Below are 18,344 nucleotides of genomic sequence, written 5' to 3' on the forward strand. Positions count from 1 at the left end.
AGCCTCCAACTTTTACTTTTCAAGGAGTCAGGAGGAAAAAGTCTGTCCCGCATCCTGCCGGCACGGGAGCAGCAGTGACTGCAAATGCTCCGTCTGCTGCCGGAGCTGCTGGCGCAGGCGGAGGGACGAGCGCTGGGGAAGGCTCCAGCTCTGCCACTTTGTGAGCCTCACGCTGCATTTTCGTTCCTGTGCAGCTCCGTGGAGTGGAAATCCCGCTTTTCCGAGGCAGTGCGTGAGTGGGCATAGCAGGGTTGAGAGGGTTCCTGCTCCTCCGGCTGGTGCCAGAGCTGAGGACAGAGCTGCAGGAAAAGAATTCACCCGGGTCAGGGCGGGCGCAGTGAAATGCTGAGTTGCAAGGTGCTCCTGACCCCACGTCTTACGGCTCAGTGAACTGAAATGTCTCATGGAATATCTAATTAAACGCATTTCTCAGAAATAACTTACACTGTCAGGGCAGTTCTTTAGCCATTATATTGTATCTGTTACACCATCACTAAGGACTTCCGTAATTTCTGAGATGCTGCTTCCAAAGTTTTAGTTTAGAATTTATGCTTTTTTCTTCCATAACATGTTTTGAAATTGATATGTTAGTTATTGTACTGTTTACACAAAATTTGCTGCGAGTTAGTCATTATATAAAAAAGCCTGGAAGTTGTAAAAGGATTACAGTTGAAGGGTGTAATTTAAGAACAGTTTTCCAGAGGCAAAGAATAGTTCTTAAAGAAAATTTATTTGAAAAATCAGATAATAAAAAGATAGAACACTCTTTTAACAAGACAGTAATTTTTTCTTTGTTTAGAGATTGGTTTGTTTTAAAATACACTGGAAATCTCTGAGCTACCAGCTTTCACTCCTGCCTTTCTCTTGTCTTTACATTCTGTAGAGTATGAAAGGTGCTGTTAAATGGCTTCAGTCTGTCTGCCATTCACTTGTCATTTCTTTCTCATTCTCTGTAATATTTGGACAATCAAATCCACAGCATAGAATCATAGTCTTTTTTCTCAGAAGTTTACAGTATGTAGTGTAGGAAAAATGAGGGGGAAAAGTTTTCTTTGGTTTTCAAAAGAAAGTTTTCTTTGGTTTCTTTGGTTGGTTTTAGTGCTCTTCAGACCACATAGTGCTGCTCAAAATCCTTCATAGTAACACAGGCTAATTAAAATGAGATCTTCTCATTTACTCCTGCTTTCTAGGAAGGCAACCATAGGCACACAAAAAAAAACCCAAGAAAATTACCCCCTTGCTATTCTTCATTGCAAGGTCTGCTCCTTCATGAGGCCCATTTAGTGAATAGCCAAGACAATTAGAATTTTAGTCTCGTCTTTAAGGGAAGAACTACCACGTACCTAAACTCACCTGTAATTACAGAGGCTTTTCTCTGCTCAGAATGGAGCAGCAGGAGCAGCCCTGACGGCTGCCAGGAGGTTGGTCTGTGCTCATTACTCTGCACAGCAGCCACAGACTTCTCCTTGGGGTTCTGCAGGAGGAAGGTGCAGCGTTTGAAACATAAACCCTGTTACAATCAAAATTATAATACTGAAATTGTCAGGGAGAATGTTACCTTGAATAGAGACCTGGGTGAGCTTCATCATGAACTGAGTCAGGCAGTTCTTGCCAGATGCAAGTTCATCTGATTTTTGCTTTCTGCTTTAATTTGGGAGAGGATATTCTTACTCTAAACACCACAACTGGTATTTAGAGACTGTCGTGCCTTGCTGGTGCCTTCTGAACTACCAATGGTAAAGATGACAGAACCAATACATAAGAGAAAAAGAGTTCAGGAAAGTTCCTCCAGACTTGTGCAGCAGGGCAAAGAATCTGGGCCACTAACAACAGTCTTGGGCTGTGTTTTGCCCTTGGAAATTATGTTTTGATTATCTAAATTGTGTTGTTCCAGATTGAAAACCAATGGTTTTGTTTGGTTTCAAGTCACGTCTGACAACATCAGAATGATAAAAAGGAGAAAGTGTTGGAGGGGAAATCAGAGATATACGAACAACAACTTCAGAGAGTGCGTGGAAGGAAAAGGGGAAAAAACAACAATGTCATTAACCATGGTGTTTGTTACACAGGCTCCAAGTTGTGCAGTGCTGGTCTTTCCTGTGGGCAAAACTGCCACAGCGCCTCACTTCCTTGGAAAAAGTGACATTTGTGTTTGGTTTGCAAATACATAGCACAAATGCTGCTATGTAATCTTCTCCATTTTCAATATTTTAAGATTTTTATACAGAAATTCCAGTTTATTTAGAAGTCTAACTCTCCTGAGCAACTCAAACGGAGCCCTGAGGTTGTCTCCTCCTCTATACCAACAGAAACTGAGAAGGATGAAACACTCACTGTCTCGGAGCAGTTTGGGAACCAGAGGATGCTGGGTCACAAGTGCCAGTGCACAGTCATTTGCAATGGTGCAAAGTTAGTGCCAAAAATACTGAGTGGAGCCCCTCTGCTTTCTCTCAGCCAAAGCGTTTGCTCTCACTGCAGTGCAGGTGTGCTGGGGGTTCAAGCAGACAGATTTGCATTATTTCTGCAGCAGCACTGTGTTCACTTTCTACCTCTGAAGCTTGAAAGCAGGGGGGCAGTGGGCACCAGTGTCTGATAGCACCATGCAAATCAGTGGAGCAGCATGCAGTGCTGATCCCCCCTGGCAACAGCTTGTGTCAGGAGTGTCACAGCAGACTGCCCAGCTCACTGGCACCACTGCAGTCCTATGGCAAAAACCTCCATTCAGCAATCAGCAATAATCCTGCAGGAGAGAAAAGTAAAATACAAAACAGTCTACAGGGGTCCAGCATAGGAAAGGGAAATGGAGAGAAAATTCTGCCTTCTTACACATCCTGGTCTCCAGGGAAACAGAGATCCACTTTGGTTTGAGATGAGGAAGTTTAATTAAAAGCTGACTTTTACGATCATTTATCCTTGAAGACATCATTGTCTGTAACTCTGACTACATCTCTAAGGAGGAAATGTGCAAGATGGGTGACCAGAGGGGTCATTAGGAACAGACTGTTCTTGAAACAACTTCGAACATTGAACCAAAGTTTTCAGGTTTTCGTGCAGTCAGTACTACCTGTGCTGTGTCTCATCAGTCTCACTGACATGCAACAGGCAAAGCCAACGTGTATCCATTTAACTGGGAGATGTGATACTTGTTCTAATCTAGGACAGGTCAGATAAATTCTTCATGAAAATCCAGGATTATTCTTTTAATCAGAGGATTTGTATCAGGAATTACTTCAGTTACTTGTTCTCAAACAGCTTGGTTCTGCAAGTGAATGAGTATCCTGCAAGAAATGACTGATCATTCTCATTCTCAAGCATCGTGAGCTTTATATTTATATCATGTCAAAATAAGCACGAGGAGAACTGGAGATAATATTTAAGTTTTTCTTTCTTAATCTCATGCTTTAATTAAGCAGCGCAGATCCTGCAGTTAACATCTTCATATTATCCTCTACTGGCTGCCATTATTTATGGTTCCCTTTCTCTTTTCACTGATTGCGATCATTTGCTTCTTTCATCAGTGGAAATCAGGATCAAGTTCCCTGCTATCAGTGAAGTTACCCTGAATCAAACCAGTACAAATAAAAATAGAAGTGCCTGAAGTAGCATTACTTTCTTAATCATTATCTGTTCTCAGTAAGCTGATGAAAATGGTTCCTAAACAAAAATGCAATTATCATAAAACCACCAAAGAGGCAAATACTATAAGATACTCTGAATTTAGGCATAGAAACAAGGGAGGCAGTATACCATGATATTACATTTCTGCTAAAAGCCCTTTACTGAACATAATAGCTAAAACTGCAACATAAGGTAATGAAAGGAATACTGCTGTGATTCACGTGCCTTCTTCATCAAGAAGAAAGCCTACAGAGAGAAGCCTATGTTTATTTTAACACATAATTCTTTCAATAAACATTATGTGAGGGGGAAATTCCACACATTTGGCTATCATTAGTGTTTCTGTAGGTAGTGCCAGTTCTGTTTTTCAAGATGCTAATAGCAATCATACCGATGCAGCTGTTTCAGACTCCTTTCCCACAAGCACAGCCACCTAACAAGCTTCTCCAATTAGGATCACTGATGGTCTGCATTAAGCACACACAGCTGCCCTGCAGCCTCCTACTAAAAACTTGTCTGGGCTGGTGGGACAAGGCTTACCCCTCCCCTGCAGGGCAGGTAGCACACACCTCTCAGCACCAGGGGTGATAAAGCTGCCTCCCTCCCTCTCACCTGCCTTCTTCCTTGGGAGCTGCTGAGGTGGCTGCATGCCAGCTCAGGACAACAGCTTTCTTTCAGAATTTAGAGGTTTCCTGTAAAATGGAGTTTTCCAAGGTTCAACATGCTCTATTACAAAATAAGCTACTGTCTGGGTAATCTTGAAGGTCAGAAGCTCCTAAAGGAGGGGACTGTTCAGTTGAGTCAAGGTAAGGCAACTTTGAATTTAATGGAACCAAAGCTTTGTGCTAATGCTGTATCACTGGTAGCTTGAGATGTTCCAGCCTTTGGCTGTACTTGCTATAAAAGACACTATATATGCCCAGGGTCTAACAGGAACCTTACTTATTTTCCTCAAAATGTTGCTGCCAATGTATTTTGTGTATTTTCCCATTCAAGAGTTATTGCAGTTAGGGATCTGCTCTTCCCTACCAGTGCAATATGGCATACAGACTATAGCAGAATGGGTCAGATTCTCTAATATAAATAAAAAGCCTCCATAAGGAAATAGCTTCTAAAGGAATCTCATTAAAATACTTTGTTTTCTCATTTAGTTTAATTGGCACAGTAAAAGTAAAAAAGTTGTGTCTGTAAACTCAGAAATTAATTTCAGCAGTTCAGGGTTTGATGCTTTGTCAGATATGTGGAAAAGCTACAAATTCATAGCTACGATCTTTAATACTTATCCTTTTTTAAGAAAAAGTCCTTAAAACCCTTCCATGTGTAATATATAGAGTTGTGTATCCTTTAATCCCCTCTAACAGTGTTATTTCCACAAAAATTTAGAGCAGTTTTAGACATTTTGCATGCAAAGGAACAGCTGCTCTCTTTCTGGGTCGAAAACATGTTTGTTTTTCTCTTTTAGTACTTTCATCTGGGAGGAAATGTCCTTTCAGTGATTCTGGAGGGTTTATTTCAGAAGCTGCCATGTCTTGTTTGGTTGGGTCTCTGGTATAACAGGATTAGAGCTCTTCCCCCTGGCATCAGTTACCACAGGTAAGATCATCGGTCAGACAGATAATTCAATAACAATTGTGTTTGTCTTCTATTTGCCTTCGTGTAATTTCATTGTAACAGTCAGACTTTTATGTGCTTTTGCTTGGCACTGACCTCAGTGCAGGAGAGTGGTAAATAAGCTGAGTTTTGTTTACTAAAAATGAGATGAACTGAAAGGTACAATTAATAATACATAGTGAATTTCTAAACTCTTCTAACCTTAGGTAACAAGGTAAAACCTGTTCTTTCACATAAGTTTTGCACCATTTTCATTTTTTTTTTTACTGTAGGTGAGGTGAAAATGGGGACCCACAGTCACAAACCTTGTCTTACTCCAAAGTGACACTGAATGACTGTTTAACCAAAGAAAGTCAGCCCTCAGTTGTCTGACAGGGTATGAGCTGTTTGAAAGATGGATTGGCTGCCACTGATTCCCATGCAGTGTGCAAGGAAGTGTTGCTGTGACCCTTACAAGTGCTCTTGACTTGTCAGGGTCTGGAATCTCCTGTTGCTTTCATTCAGTTTTTTGCTTTAAATGCAACTGCATGCTCCACTTCAAAAGCACAAACATTAATGTGGTGTTTCATTTTTTTATCTGAATTGAAATGTCTTAAAATATTGCCACAAATGTTAATCCGGTGTTGAGCAGCTGCCAAAAGGTCTGGTTTATTTTTCTTTCCTAGAGGTAAAGAAAATATTATGACAGAAACTAGCAGGCTTTCTTCTTGTTTGTTTTTGTTAACTTTTAACAGCAAACAAGTCGAATTGCAACACTAGTAAATAAAAACAGCACCTTGTGTATAGAATGTAATTTGTTCTGATCTGTTGCTGGGTATTAGAAGCTATTTAAAAGGATGATATTAAAATGGCAAAGTGAAGCAGTGAAAAGTAAGGAAATAGGTAAAGTGTGGTTTCTGCATCATCTGCCTTGGAATCAGCAATTGTGTTCTACAAGGGGAAGAGGAGACAGCCTCCCTGCTTTGGGACAAAGTGTCCCTGAACAGCCAGCAGTGACCTGCAGGCTCCCACTGAAGCTGCTCCTAACAGCACATCCAGCAGCTCTGGGCATTTTGCTTTGCTAAATATACCAATTGTTCCCTGAGCATGGACATGCTGACATGATTTCAGAATCTTAAGATCTGTTTAAATGTTAACAGGTTTTTTCAAATCTATTAAAATAATATCTTATGTGACATAAATGCCATAAATGTATGTGACATGTGCCAGGCTTCTAGGCTGCTTCCAGTAATAGGAACACTAGAGCTTTTTGAAACAAGAAGTTGGCAAAATTAAACACAAATAGGGCATATTTCTTTCTAATATCATTATCAAAAATGGCTGAGCAGTCGTAGCTCAAATTTAGCCTGAGGAATGCACTCAACAAACCAAACAGCTGAAGCTTAGCAAAATCATAAACAACTGAAAATGATGTGTTTATAATTGGAACAGTCAGTATCAGACTTTAAAGTGATAAGCAGCCTTTGCAAAGGAAGATCAAACACTAAATATTGAAGTAGCAGATAATAGATGGGCATAAATGCAAGGCTTAGATTGTCACACCAGAAAGTTTTGGGGTGTGTTATTTTCCAGCTCTGATGTCAGCGATAGAGAAGTGTAGGTTTGCCTTGAGGGGCCCCTGCTGCAGTAGGAAACAAACAAGAAAAAAAAACTAAGGAGCAAGAATATCCTTGTGTTTCTATTTAATTACATGAACTTTGTTCTTACAGTTGCTACTATTTTCTGTTTTATTTCAAAGGCAATTGAAAACTCTCCTTTTAGAAAAGAACCCTAGAAAAGAGCTGCCCACAGAGCTTTGTAAGTATTCATTACTTTTTTGAAAATATAGGCATTTTTTGGCTCTTGGCATTTAATTCTGTGGCTGGACTTTAAAATACTTGGATATTTAACTAAAGAATGGTTTTAATTTATAACAATTGCTGTGAGGGGGGAACTACTTACATTATTTATAGTTATTGCCTTCATTGATAAGAGAGGAAAATTTTATTAAAAGGTCTAGGGTTCTAGTCAGAAAGGTTCAGTTTAATTTCTCTGAGTAAGGCTGAAGTAAAAATGTCTCAGATGTCAGAAATCTGACATCTGCATAATAAATAACTAAACATGATTAGAGCTGATTTTCTACAGCAGTTCATTACACTTAAGGGTGTCTTTACAGTTTGTAACTCCATTTTACTGACTCTCTTTGTACTAGCAGTTACTGCCTTGGAATAGCAGAGCTATCTCCTGGGGTAACTTGGTTCTTTTCTGCCTTGAGCCAAGCAGTGATAAATAAAAAAAAAAAATATTTGCTGATTTAAATGCCCTTGTGTGTCTCAGAGCAGAGCGAGCTGCTGGGCTGTCTGCATGAAACTGTGCAGTGCTGTTTCCTGGACAGATCCTAGACCAGAGCTCTTGTACTGTCACACTTGGACAGTGACAGGTTTGCCACATTAGTTTTGGGATGAGGGAATTCCTACCATGTGTGACACTTACCTGTTTCTTCACGCTCTGGGTCATGGTACTAAGCCAGGCTGCCAGCCTGAGGTTGTGCTGAAGCTGCAGCAGTCACTGTGAGCAGTGCCTGGGAATGGATGTCTGGGGGTGCCTGCAGAGGGTCAGCTCTGTGCTCCCCACCCACCAAGCCCTGCAGACCTGTCCTGCCTGTCGTGGTCCCAGCCAGGCTGCTCTGCTCTGGGGGCATGGGTGCCACTCTCTTTTCCCATCGTCACTTTCCACTCCAGGGCTTGGAGCAGTGGCAGGGATCCTGCATAAGCCTGGCAGGGTTGCAGTGCTGTAGGGATGCTCTCCCACCATATGCTGTGCTTTGGGTGAGCTGTTCCCTTGGCAGGTCCTTTAAGTCCATGGCACTGCCACCTGTAGTCCTTGCACTCCACAGCTGCCACCAGGCACTATGTGCACAGATCTCTGTGTGTACACTCCTGTGGTTTGCAGGATTGTGTCTCCCTCTGCCCCACAGCAGCTGAGCTGTATCAGACTCAGGTCCTTACGTGGTGGACCAGGTGAGACTTGGACTGTTGTGGTGATTGGAACCTGAGCTAGGGGGTGGCAGATGTAGCGTCAGGGTTTGTCTCAACCCAAGGGACTGAAGGCTCCAGGACAGGCAGGTCCTCTCTCTGCTGCAGGGTTCTCCTACCACAGGTGCTGGAGATTACCAGGCAGTCCACCCCATAAGCTGGGAGAGCCTGGGAACTGTGCTGTGACATGCTGAGAGGCTGTCAAAATCTAGTGTATTTTTACAAAACACTCATGTTTTGACAAAACAGCTTTTTGTGACAAAAATCCTGTTTCATGAGCTAATTCCCTGCCCACTCTTCCTCCTACCCTTCCCCATTGCTCTCTTGTCTGTACACTTGCCATCACAACCACCTTTGTCAAGAAACAGAGTAGGAGCTGATGCTGACAGTGTCAGCACTGCCTGCAGCCTGAGGTACTGTCCTGCAGCAGCTGTTCTGCCCTTCTTCATCTTTTCATATGGGCAGAGCACCAATCCGGGGCTGGTATCACCAGTACCAAAGTCTTTAACATAAACTGAGCTGAGTTTGGAGGCTGACACATGGTAATTTTATCTCAGCTGTTACTCTTTATTTCTGGGGTATAACTTTCATCCAGACCTAGAATGAATTTGTGATGCCTGCCTTCAATCCACTGTTTTTTGGGGGTTGGTTTGTTTGTTTGGGGTTTTTGATTGGGTTTTTTTGTTTTTTAAACTACCTGTTCCATGGATGGAAAATGTTTATAAGAAAACCAGAAGTCTGAATCATAACACCTGTGGCACTGCCTGGAGCATTTGTGCTGGTTCACCTAACTGGTATAGAATTACCATGTGTTCAGATTTTAATTAGCAAAGTAGAAAAATTCATTGCTAGCCAATATTTCTTTTAATATTCTCAAACCCCAGTTTTCTGTGCACCTGTTGATTGTTGTGGTGGGGAACCTGGGATACCTGCCTTCTGCTTCCTTCTGCTGCCAGTGGCTTGCTGGAGGTTCCTGTCTTTGGAGAAGTCACCGAGCTGCCTGTGTCCTCAGCTGTAAAATGAGAATGAGAACACCCTTGAAAAAACTTCAAGCCTACTGAAGAAAGGATGCCATGGGAGCTGCATGACTTTACAGCTGCAGCTACCTAAGGGTTCCCTAGAATGATTTAGGAACAATCTAAAGCCTACAGGTTCTCAGCAGGTGATGCAGTTTAAAACTTAAGTAAATGATTTTTCAAGGATGCTGAGGAGCTGAGTGCCGTGTTGCCATCTTCCCAGGCATGCAGGTGGAGTCAGTGCACCCTGCTGCATCCTGCAGCACATCCTGAGCAGCATCCCCCTACAGTCAAAGCACATTCAAATCTGTGTGGCTTTCAGAAAGATAAAGAGATTTCAGTTTTCCTACACTGAAGTCATCTGTGTGATTCATTTTGATCACTTCTGTTTAAAAATAGATTCAATTTCTTCATGCTAGACTATTTTAAATCTAATTGTGCTCCCAAGCAGATCTTTACAAGGTGCATTTTCAAAGCTCTTTCTTCTTGTCAATAGTGTACATCTTCCATTTCTTCATTTGTATTTTATGATTATTCAAAGCAATTTTCTAATTTGTGAATCGTGACTGTATGAAAAGGCACTCTGGTAATTGTGGCTTACTTGGAAAACTTTTGTTTTTAGATGGTTACAATGCAGTCAGTTTGCTATTGGGGTTGCTGATCATGAATGCCACCCTGACAGCAATCAGTGTGATTGTTCAGAGCACGGGGAGTGCTTGTGTGTTGGACAGATACAGCCAAATGCCCTGGGGATGCATTTCTTCACAAAGCCAACAGCAATAATTGCACAGCAGCATATTTAGTGTCTGCAATAAACATGGATTTTAAATGTTATACACTCTTGTTTCTTTACAGTAATTACTTATACAGCACTGCTTGCCTGTTGTGTTTTCAGAGTGTATTTTAAAAATTTTTTGGCAAGTTTGTCTGCTTGGGGTATTCCCATGGATCTGTGGTACCAGGTAATTCCTCTGGCCTCTCCTCAGCACTCATGAGACACTGACAGGCTGGTTCTGCATTGTGCCCTCACAAACTTAACTGGCAGGAGAGCAGCGATACACCCATTTTGCAGCCAGCATGTGGTACACGTGATGTGTTAAATCTTCATCTAAATGTTTCCTTAGGGGTTTCAGCAAATCCATTTTTTTCAGTCCCATTCCTGCTCACTTTCTCGCATCACCTCAGTTGCAGTTTGAGTGGAATTTCACAATAATGGTTCAGAAACTTATGGCTTTCATCGCTTCTCAGCTTTGAATTCAACATCAGCAGTCTTCAAAGAAGTAATAATTCTGACTAGAATTTGAGAGTTCTAGTTCTTGCTATGGTCTGTGAGGTGGGCAAAAATAAGTTTTGAATAGTTTTGAAGTGAATTTTCCTTGATTCTCTCTCTGTCAAAACTCAGGTAAGTTGCCAGTCAGCTTGTACCCTGTGGCTGATTAAAAAACAAAAACCCCCAACAGATAAAGGGTCAAAAATATCAATGAAGTTGAAATGTTTTAATTGCATTTGTTTTCCATTTCAGTGGAGCCATTCCAGATGCCAGGGCAGTGTCAGGGTGTTGCAGGGAGGTCTCTGTGCAGCTGTGAGTTCCACACAGCAGTTTGTAGGGACTGTCCCCTCAATGTGAAGACCCTGTTTGCACTTGGGTCCCAAGTCTCCTCCAAGAGCTTGGGCCTGGGAAGATCCCACAGCTGCCCCCAGTCTGGTGCTTGGGAAAAAGCCTCTGCTCTCCAGAGAGCCCCAGCAGCTGCTGCTCACTGCCTTTTGCCTGCTCTCCTGGTGGGTTTTATTTTTCCCTACTAAGTGTACTCTGTCAATATTGCTGCAGGTGACAAGTAATGTCAAGCAGAGCTGTTAATCACATTGTAAAATTTGTTTTGTAACATTCCTTTCAGCTTTAATTACTGGCAATTTCAAATCAAAAAGCTCTGCTCTTACTAATGTATTTCTAATTTCTGCAAGTAAGGTTTTACAAAAACATTTTAAAAGAGCAAATACAGGTTTATACTGTAATGACTACAGCAGGGAGTCAGAATTTTAAGCAACCTGTAGAAAGTGATGGAGATCAGACTACAGTTCAGCTGTGAATGGAGATTTAAAGTGTGACTCCAGTAATACAATATGAAGAATAGATTACTATTGACTGGATGTAGAATGTCTGTTTTCAGTGCTGCACTTTCTAGTTATATTGTTATAAACCGTGTATCAATCAAAAATAAAGGTCAGGACAAAAATACCTTTCTTCTAGAGACTTGGCACATTAATTTTTTGAAATATTTAATAGGTTACAGCTGCTGTCTTTGAATAAAAAATTAAAGTATTATTAATTAAAATTATTTGTAGATCTGAAAAGAGCAAACTAAAACCCACTAGACTTGGCCAAATAAATAACTTAAGGTGGTACATGTCATATGTAGTAATGGTTACTATCATAGAAATAATTATAAGCATGGTAAATATCAGACTTTGACTTTGACTGAGCTACTACACGGGTATCTGAAGACTTGACCCATCTTTCCAAATGGGCCTGGCAGTCTTTCAAGGCCCCTTCCAGCCTGGGCTATTCTGTGAGTCTGTGTTTGCTAAATTCACAGTAAGCTTAACTGCACTGACAGCCTTGGATCTTCCACCCTTGAATTTCCACCTAAATATGCCATACAAAAGGGATTAAAATCCATCCTATGCCTTCTTTGGGATTGTGGGAAGGGAAAGCTGCTCTGAGGTTTTCCGGCTGTTTCAGGTGTGTTGGAGGTGTGTTTGCATTTACTGCAGTTTGTTTTGATAAAGGTGTATACTGTGGGGTGCTTTCCTTGTGGGCTTTTTCACTAGTGGGTGAGAAGCAGTGTGAACAGAAGGTTGGACCTTTTCATTAGGATGAAAAATGGGTGGTGTGCATGCTAGGCACTTCATGACAATAGCAGGGGGGTAAGCATAGGGGTAGATGGCATTGTTTGGGCAATATAGGGGAAGTTGAAATATTAGGGAACTGAGAGAGGACACTTAATTAGCATGAGACTGTGGAGAAAAAATTGGAAATACAGCACTGTCTTACAGGAAAAAGGTAGAGCCACTAAAAAGATGTATCAGCATAGCTGCTGTTTCAGGACATGGTCTGGTGCAGGTATTTGGTGCAGCAAGCACTAAGGAGGGCAGTGACAGCCCCCAAACCATGCTCACTAAATCACCTCTGGTGACCCCATCATGGCCTGGTGGGTAAAGGAGAAAGAGTCTGCAGGGGGACACAGGGAACAGGGTGTCTGCAGGAGGCTGGCAGGTCCCAGGAGACAGGGCCCCATTCCTTGCTCTGCCATCAGCTGCTCAGGCAGCAGAGCCAGGGGCTGCTCCTCGGTGCCATCACTCTGCTTCACCCTGCCACTGGGCAGGGGGAAAATGAAAATGTGCTTCTGCCTGCCTGTGTGGTGTACTGAAGGTGGGGACATAATCATCAAATTTGTATGCAGTCTGAAGCACAGACCTGCTTCTTAAAGATTTACTGCACTATAAATACACCGTAGCTAATTTTTACAAGCTTCTTGATATTGTTCATCTGCACGCCAGAAGTCTGAGACTCTTTTCTGTGTTTTCATCTCATGTTTGAGCTCACATTCTTCAAAGACGAGCAGAATTTGCTCTTTGTCACACTGTCTCCTTTTTTTCTTTCCAAGTATTGCAGTTATAAATTTACATTGGGAGGGTAAAATTAAGAAGTTGTCAGCAGAGAGGAAAAGATGCAACATCATTTGCATTATTTATGGTCTGATAGATTCCAGAAGTCATTAATAATAGAAATACTGGGCATATTCCCACAGAAGAACTCTCCTCATCTTTAAGCTTTCCTGTAATGAAGGGTAATTACTGTGGGTACCATTAGTATCAGACTGGAATTAGGGGTGTTAAACTGTGATATCATTAATGGGAACACAGTAAATTATGAGTATGAATTAGTCACTTAAAATGCTAAGCAATATGGCAAATAAAAAAAAATCAGCCCAAAATACCATGATACTTAAAATTAAGACAAAATGCTGATGCAAAGAAAACTAAGGTTTTTATTAATCTCAGTTCCACATATGATGTCACTAAAGGCAGTCGTCCACTTTCAAACTTCACCTGATATTACTTTTGTGTTAATTCCTTGTTTAATGCTTGTTTGGAGGCAAATTGTATCTCAGTAGCCTTTATTGATTACCACTATTTACCATCAAATTTCACCAGGTTTTTACCATTATTTGAGAGCAAGCAGTGCATTTTTCTAGACAGACAATGTTACCTGCCTTACTAGTGCTTAACGTTTAGATAATTTTATTCCATGTTGGGGGACATCTATTTTAGCATGCATAGCATGCTTGCTTAGCATTTTAACTCATCAGGATCTCAAGTGGAGTTGTAGACTTAGGTCCCACCTGTGTTACCCCCCAAGCTTGGGAGGATCCGTGCAGAGAACTTCTTGTCTGCAGGCAGATTCCTCTGACATAGTCAAGGTCAGTAGCTCAGTGGGTTAGAAACTTAAGCTGTGTTCTCAGATCTAAATCAAGACTTGTCTTGGACCACGTTTTGTTAGTGTCACACTGATTTTTATCCTCCTCAAGCAAGGGTCATGGTAGATGAGAACTCAAGTAGGTCAAGAAGGAAGTGAGCTGAAGAGGAGTGCCAGGAAATGAGCCCAGCCCTGGCTGCACCAGGTGCTCCTGACACCTGCCTCCAGCCACAGCACCTCACAATGAGGGTGAATTCATCATCTGGAAACATTTACTGAGTCTAGACATTAAAATTGCATTTAAAGATGCAAGATTCCCCTTTCAAATGTAGTCTACTGTTTTAGAAGTCCAGTCCTAGTTCCATTTTTAATGTAGTCACAATGCTAGAGACAGAACACTCACAGTGTCACAGGACTGCCTGTGCTGCAGGAATCAGAAGAGGTCATTGCCAAATGGGGGAAAAAACCCAAATGTCCTCTTTCTAGGAAGGTAGGCAGTGTCCTGTGGAAGCAGTTGAGCTTCATTGTCAGTTTTGTTGTTTGTAATTTGGTTTTTGTTTTTTTGTTAAATACTAGCATTTTAGTATAAGAACATACACTGTTCATTTGACTTATTTTTTGCTGTACCTTCTGCAGAATCTGTCATGTTCATGGGTGTGTTGTACTATGTGTGTTTACAAAGAGCACTAAAATTAAAGGGGAAAAGCTCTTGGATTCATTTGTGCTTAATGAAGTTGAGGCTATTGTTTGTTTTCCTGGCCGTGGCCCAATGTTCAGGAGTACATCCATCAGCTGCAGAGTAACATTTACAATCAAACCAGGAAAAACACTTGGGAGTGGGAATGAAATCCCAAACATTTACCATTCATTTTCAATGAGAATTAATGTGGCTCTTGGATATTCAAAATTACGGTGGTTATAGGCTTCCAAGGGGATCTGGTAACAAATCCTTATCATGGTTGAAATACATGGGGTCCTTCAATCCAATTAAACCAAGCTTTCTCTGGCAATCATGTGGAGTTTTAGTGAGCAAATCATGCACAGCAAGCAAAACTTCTGAACAGTGCCATACACACAATTTTACTGGGCTTACTCATAGGAGTTCTCCCCTGTGCAACCAGGAAATTAATTTATCTTTGAGCATTTTAATTGTTACCTAAAGTAAAAAAATTAGGGTAGTAGTAAAAGCATGTTTTATTAAATTAAAGTTAAACCCCTGAACAGAAGGCAGTGTTTATCGCAGGGACATCTGGCTCAGTGTATTTACACCTTGTACAGGCAGGAGTTGAAGGATTTTATTTTATTTTTTTAAAGATGCACAGGCTTATAAAATGGGCTGTCTCCTTGTTAAGTTTTTTATCTGTGTGAGGTGAACCAGTATTATTTTTCAGGAATGGTTTCTGTATTCCACAGTGGCAATTTACAGTTAATTACAGCTGATCACTCTTCAAGTTGGTGTGTGCAGGGAGAGTTTTGTGTGGCAATCAGCAGTGTGGTGTCTGACAGTGGTGTTTCTATAGTAAAGTGGAGGGTTACAGCTGTTTTTCCAAGTGCCCTTAGGCATTTGTTATATCCTTTTCATAGTAAATAGGTAATATACTTGAAACACTTGTTAGTTATTTGGGTTTTAACTCCCCCTCAGTGGTACATAATCTTGAAAATTTTGAGGATTTAATTTGTATTTGTACTTTCTTCAAAAGTAATATGTCAAACTCATTTTTTCTGCTGATTTTTCCCTAAGAATATGAGGTTGCCTTCTGCTTAATTAAAACAATACATTAGAACTGGAAAACAATTACAAATGATGCTCTGGAATAGTGCTGTAACTTTGTTATGTTTAATGGTAGTTTAGATAGTGGTATATTTAAAGAAAAATAATGACATATACTTTAATATTTAGAATCTGTGGGAATGCAGATGAAGTTTAGGAACCTTCTGTAATAGGCAGGAGTTTTTGCTCCCTCCCACATGTCCCATCTGTCGTTCTGGCTGAGTGCAGTGTGTGAGCAGCAGTGTATACATCCTGCATGTGCAGAGGTAACAGTGTGCCTGGGATCTGGGGATGGAAGCTGTGCTGGGGGGTGGCTGCTCCTGAGCCCTCATCACACACCAAAAGCAAAAGTCATGCTCTGGAGTCCAGCGTGGATGAACCCTGGAATTAACCATCATCATACAGATATGAAACATCACTAAGTTCTGCTGTGTGTGGAGACTTAGATCTATAAAGGTGTTATTTGAGAGGATGCTGAATTTGTCTGGCCTGAGGTGCCAGCTGGGATGAAATACAAGATGTGCTCAAGCTTTCATTGGTACTCTGGTTGTCATCACGACAGTACATTGCATATTGAAATTGATGATGTTGAAAGATCTTTCCTGTTTTGACTCACAGATTGCATTTGGGCACTTGTAGTATGTTAATGATTACTGTATCTGTTTGCTTTGCCTTTTTACTTCCTCTGATATATGGAATATATTTTTAACTTCTATTCATCACGCAGAGAAGTCAAATCCAGTCAGACAACATTCATGTAATACTTATTTATACCCAAATCTACACTGGCAGGCTATAAATGCTGCAGAAAAATGAAGTGAGAAAAAAAGTGAGGGTTATACACAGCCTTAACTCAGTCCTTGCATGTGCATGCATTATGTGAGCCTCAATTCCTCACTGTATTTTTTCTCTCAGACTGGAGATCCCAGTACAAAGCTGGGATTTTCTGCTTTCCCATCCTCTGTTTCAGCATTCGCTGTGTGTGTTTGACACAGCCACATCTAGGCCTGGGTGGGTGGGTGGGTGTCAGTCCCCCCTCAGCCAGAGGGGTCTGAGCCAGCCTGGTGGGGACACCTCCTGGGGACACCTCCTGGCCAGTGCAGTCTGTCCATTTGAAAAGGAAGATAACCACATTTACTGAGTTTCTGGCCCCTGGCAAGACCATTCAGGTAAGGTGAGGTGAAAAGTGAAGAAAAGAAGTTGGAAGAGGAAAAAATGTTATTTGAATGAAGAAAAAAGCAAGTATTAATATGCCATGGTATCTTAAAAGTTGTTACTTAGCTTCTGAATTGCCTAGTTTACTGCTCATAAGAAAAGAAGAAATTTCAAGTATTTTGCAGTACAAGTGGAAATGGATTGCTTTTCTTTACAGAGTGCTCCAAGACAAAAGAGAGGCCCTTACCATGCTTCTCGCTGACTTGACCATGACACTCTGAATTCCCATTCCAATAGAACAGAAAATAAATCCTTTTGGGTTAATTCACGCCTGGTGTGCTAGATTCCACGCAAACAAATTTATCTTTACTGACAGCAGGCTACAGCTAGGGGGCAAACTCTGCATGTGACATAAAAATGTGCTGTATCCAGGGTGTAACAAGTGTACGTATAGAAGATATTTTGCTAAAAGGACTTGCTTACGGGTCTGCATGTTTTCCCACTCTGTGCATAAGTTTGGATGCCTGTGCAGGAATCAGTCCTCGGGTTACAGACCAGACCCAAGAAATGAGACCGAGTTAGTCCTGGTTTGTGTCATCTTTAATACCTTTTTTCTTTCGTAACTGTAATTATAAAAGTCATGTTCAGAGCACATGCAGTGCATCTCAGACATTCAGAATCAGAGCAGGTATATTAATGACAACCTTACTGATGAACCTGGAGAACCTGATGGGTCAGATTACACTATCTAACAGAACTTTCTGTGGTACCACTGTCCACTTCTTTGTGTCCAGTTAAATTTCCTCAGCATCTAAACTCGTCTGGGGATAACCCGTGTCACTGGTCACCCATCCTCTGGGTGAGCTGATGGCTCCTGGGCTTTGGTCTGGACCTGTGTCCTGCAGGTGCTGCTGCCTTCCCCTGCTGAGCTGGGGCCTTGGGGTCCCTGCAGGGCTCTTCCTTTTGCAAGCTGATGTTTTGTGAAGGGGGCCCTGGTGTTTGGTTTCCCTGCTAGGAACTGGCATGGCTAATGGGTACGGTGTAGTGTTCAGCTGCAAATGGCTAAGCACGGGACCAGGAGCATTCACCTCTTGTATGGAACTTTTAAAGCTATAATTTAAATGAACCTTTTCAGCAGTAATGAAATTTCTCAGGAATGGTGCAGCCAAACGAAGCTGATGAAAGAAAAAGACGGAATATTTAGATTTTCACCTAGAAAAGCAGATACAGTATGTAGCAGAATAACAAGGTGGACACTGGAAAGAAATCCATTAATGATACTGTTCATTTTCTTTATAGATCACATATTTAAATTTAAAACTTTTTTTTAAAAAAACAAGAAAACCAGGACTTCAAATGCCATTGCTTTGGCACTGGCTTTGCAGGCCCTTTCCCAGATCTATGTGAACTGTGGCTTGTGGTGCTGAGCTGAATGTGTGGTGTGGGAGTTGCCAGATCTTTAAAACTGCTCTTCAAATCTGTATTGTCTCCAATAACCAGGCTACTTGGAGGTGTTGAAGCAGGACTATGTATGTTGAAACATGATTTTTTAAAATTATTCAATGCCTCCAATATGAGATGTTGTCTCTGCCAAATTTGAAGCCAGTTGGGTTTTCTGGAGTTTGTAAACGCTGCCATGAGAAAGGAGGGGACCTCTCTCCTGGTTCTTTCAATCTATCTAA

The sequence above is a fragment of the Calypte anna genome, chromosome 6 (assembly GCF_003957555.1).
Source record: "Calypte anna isolate BGI_N300 chromosome 6, bCalAnn1_v1.p, whole genome shotgun sequence".
Classification (NCBI taxonomy): domain Eukaryota; kingdom Metazoa; phylum Chordata; class Aves; order Apodiformes; family Trochilidae; genus Calypte; species Calypte anna.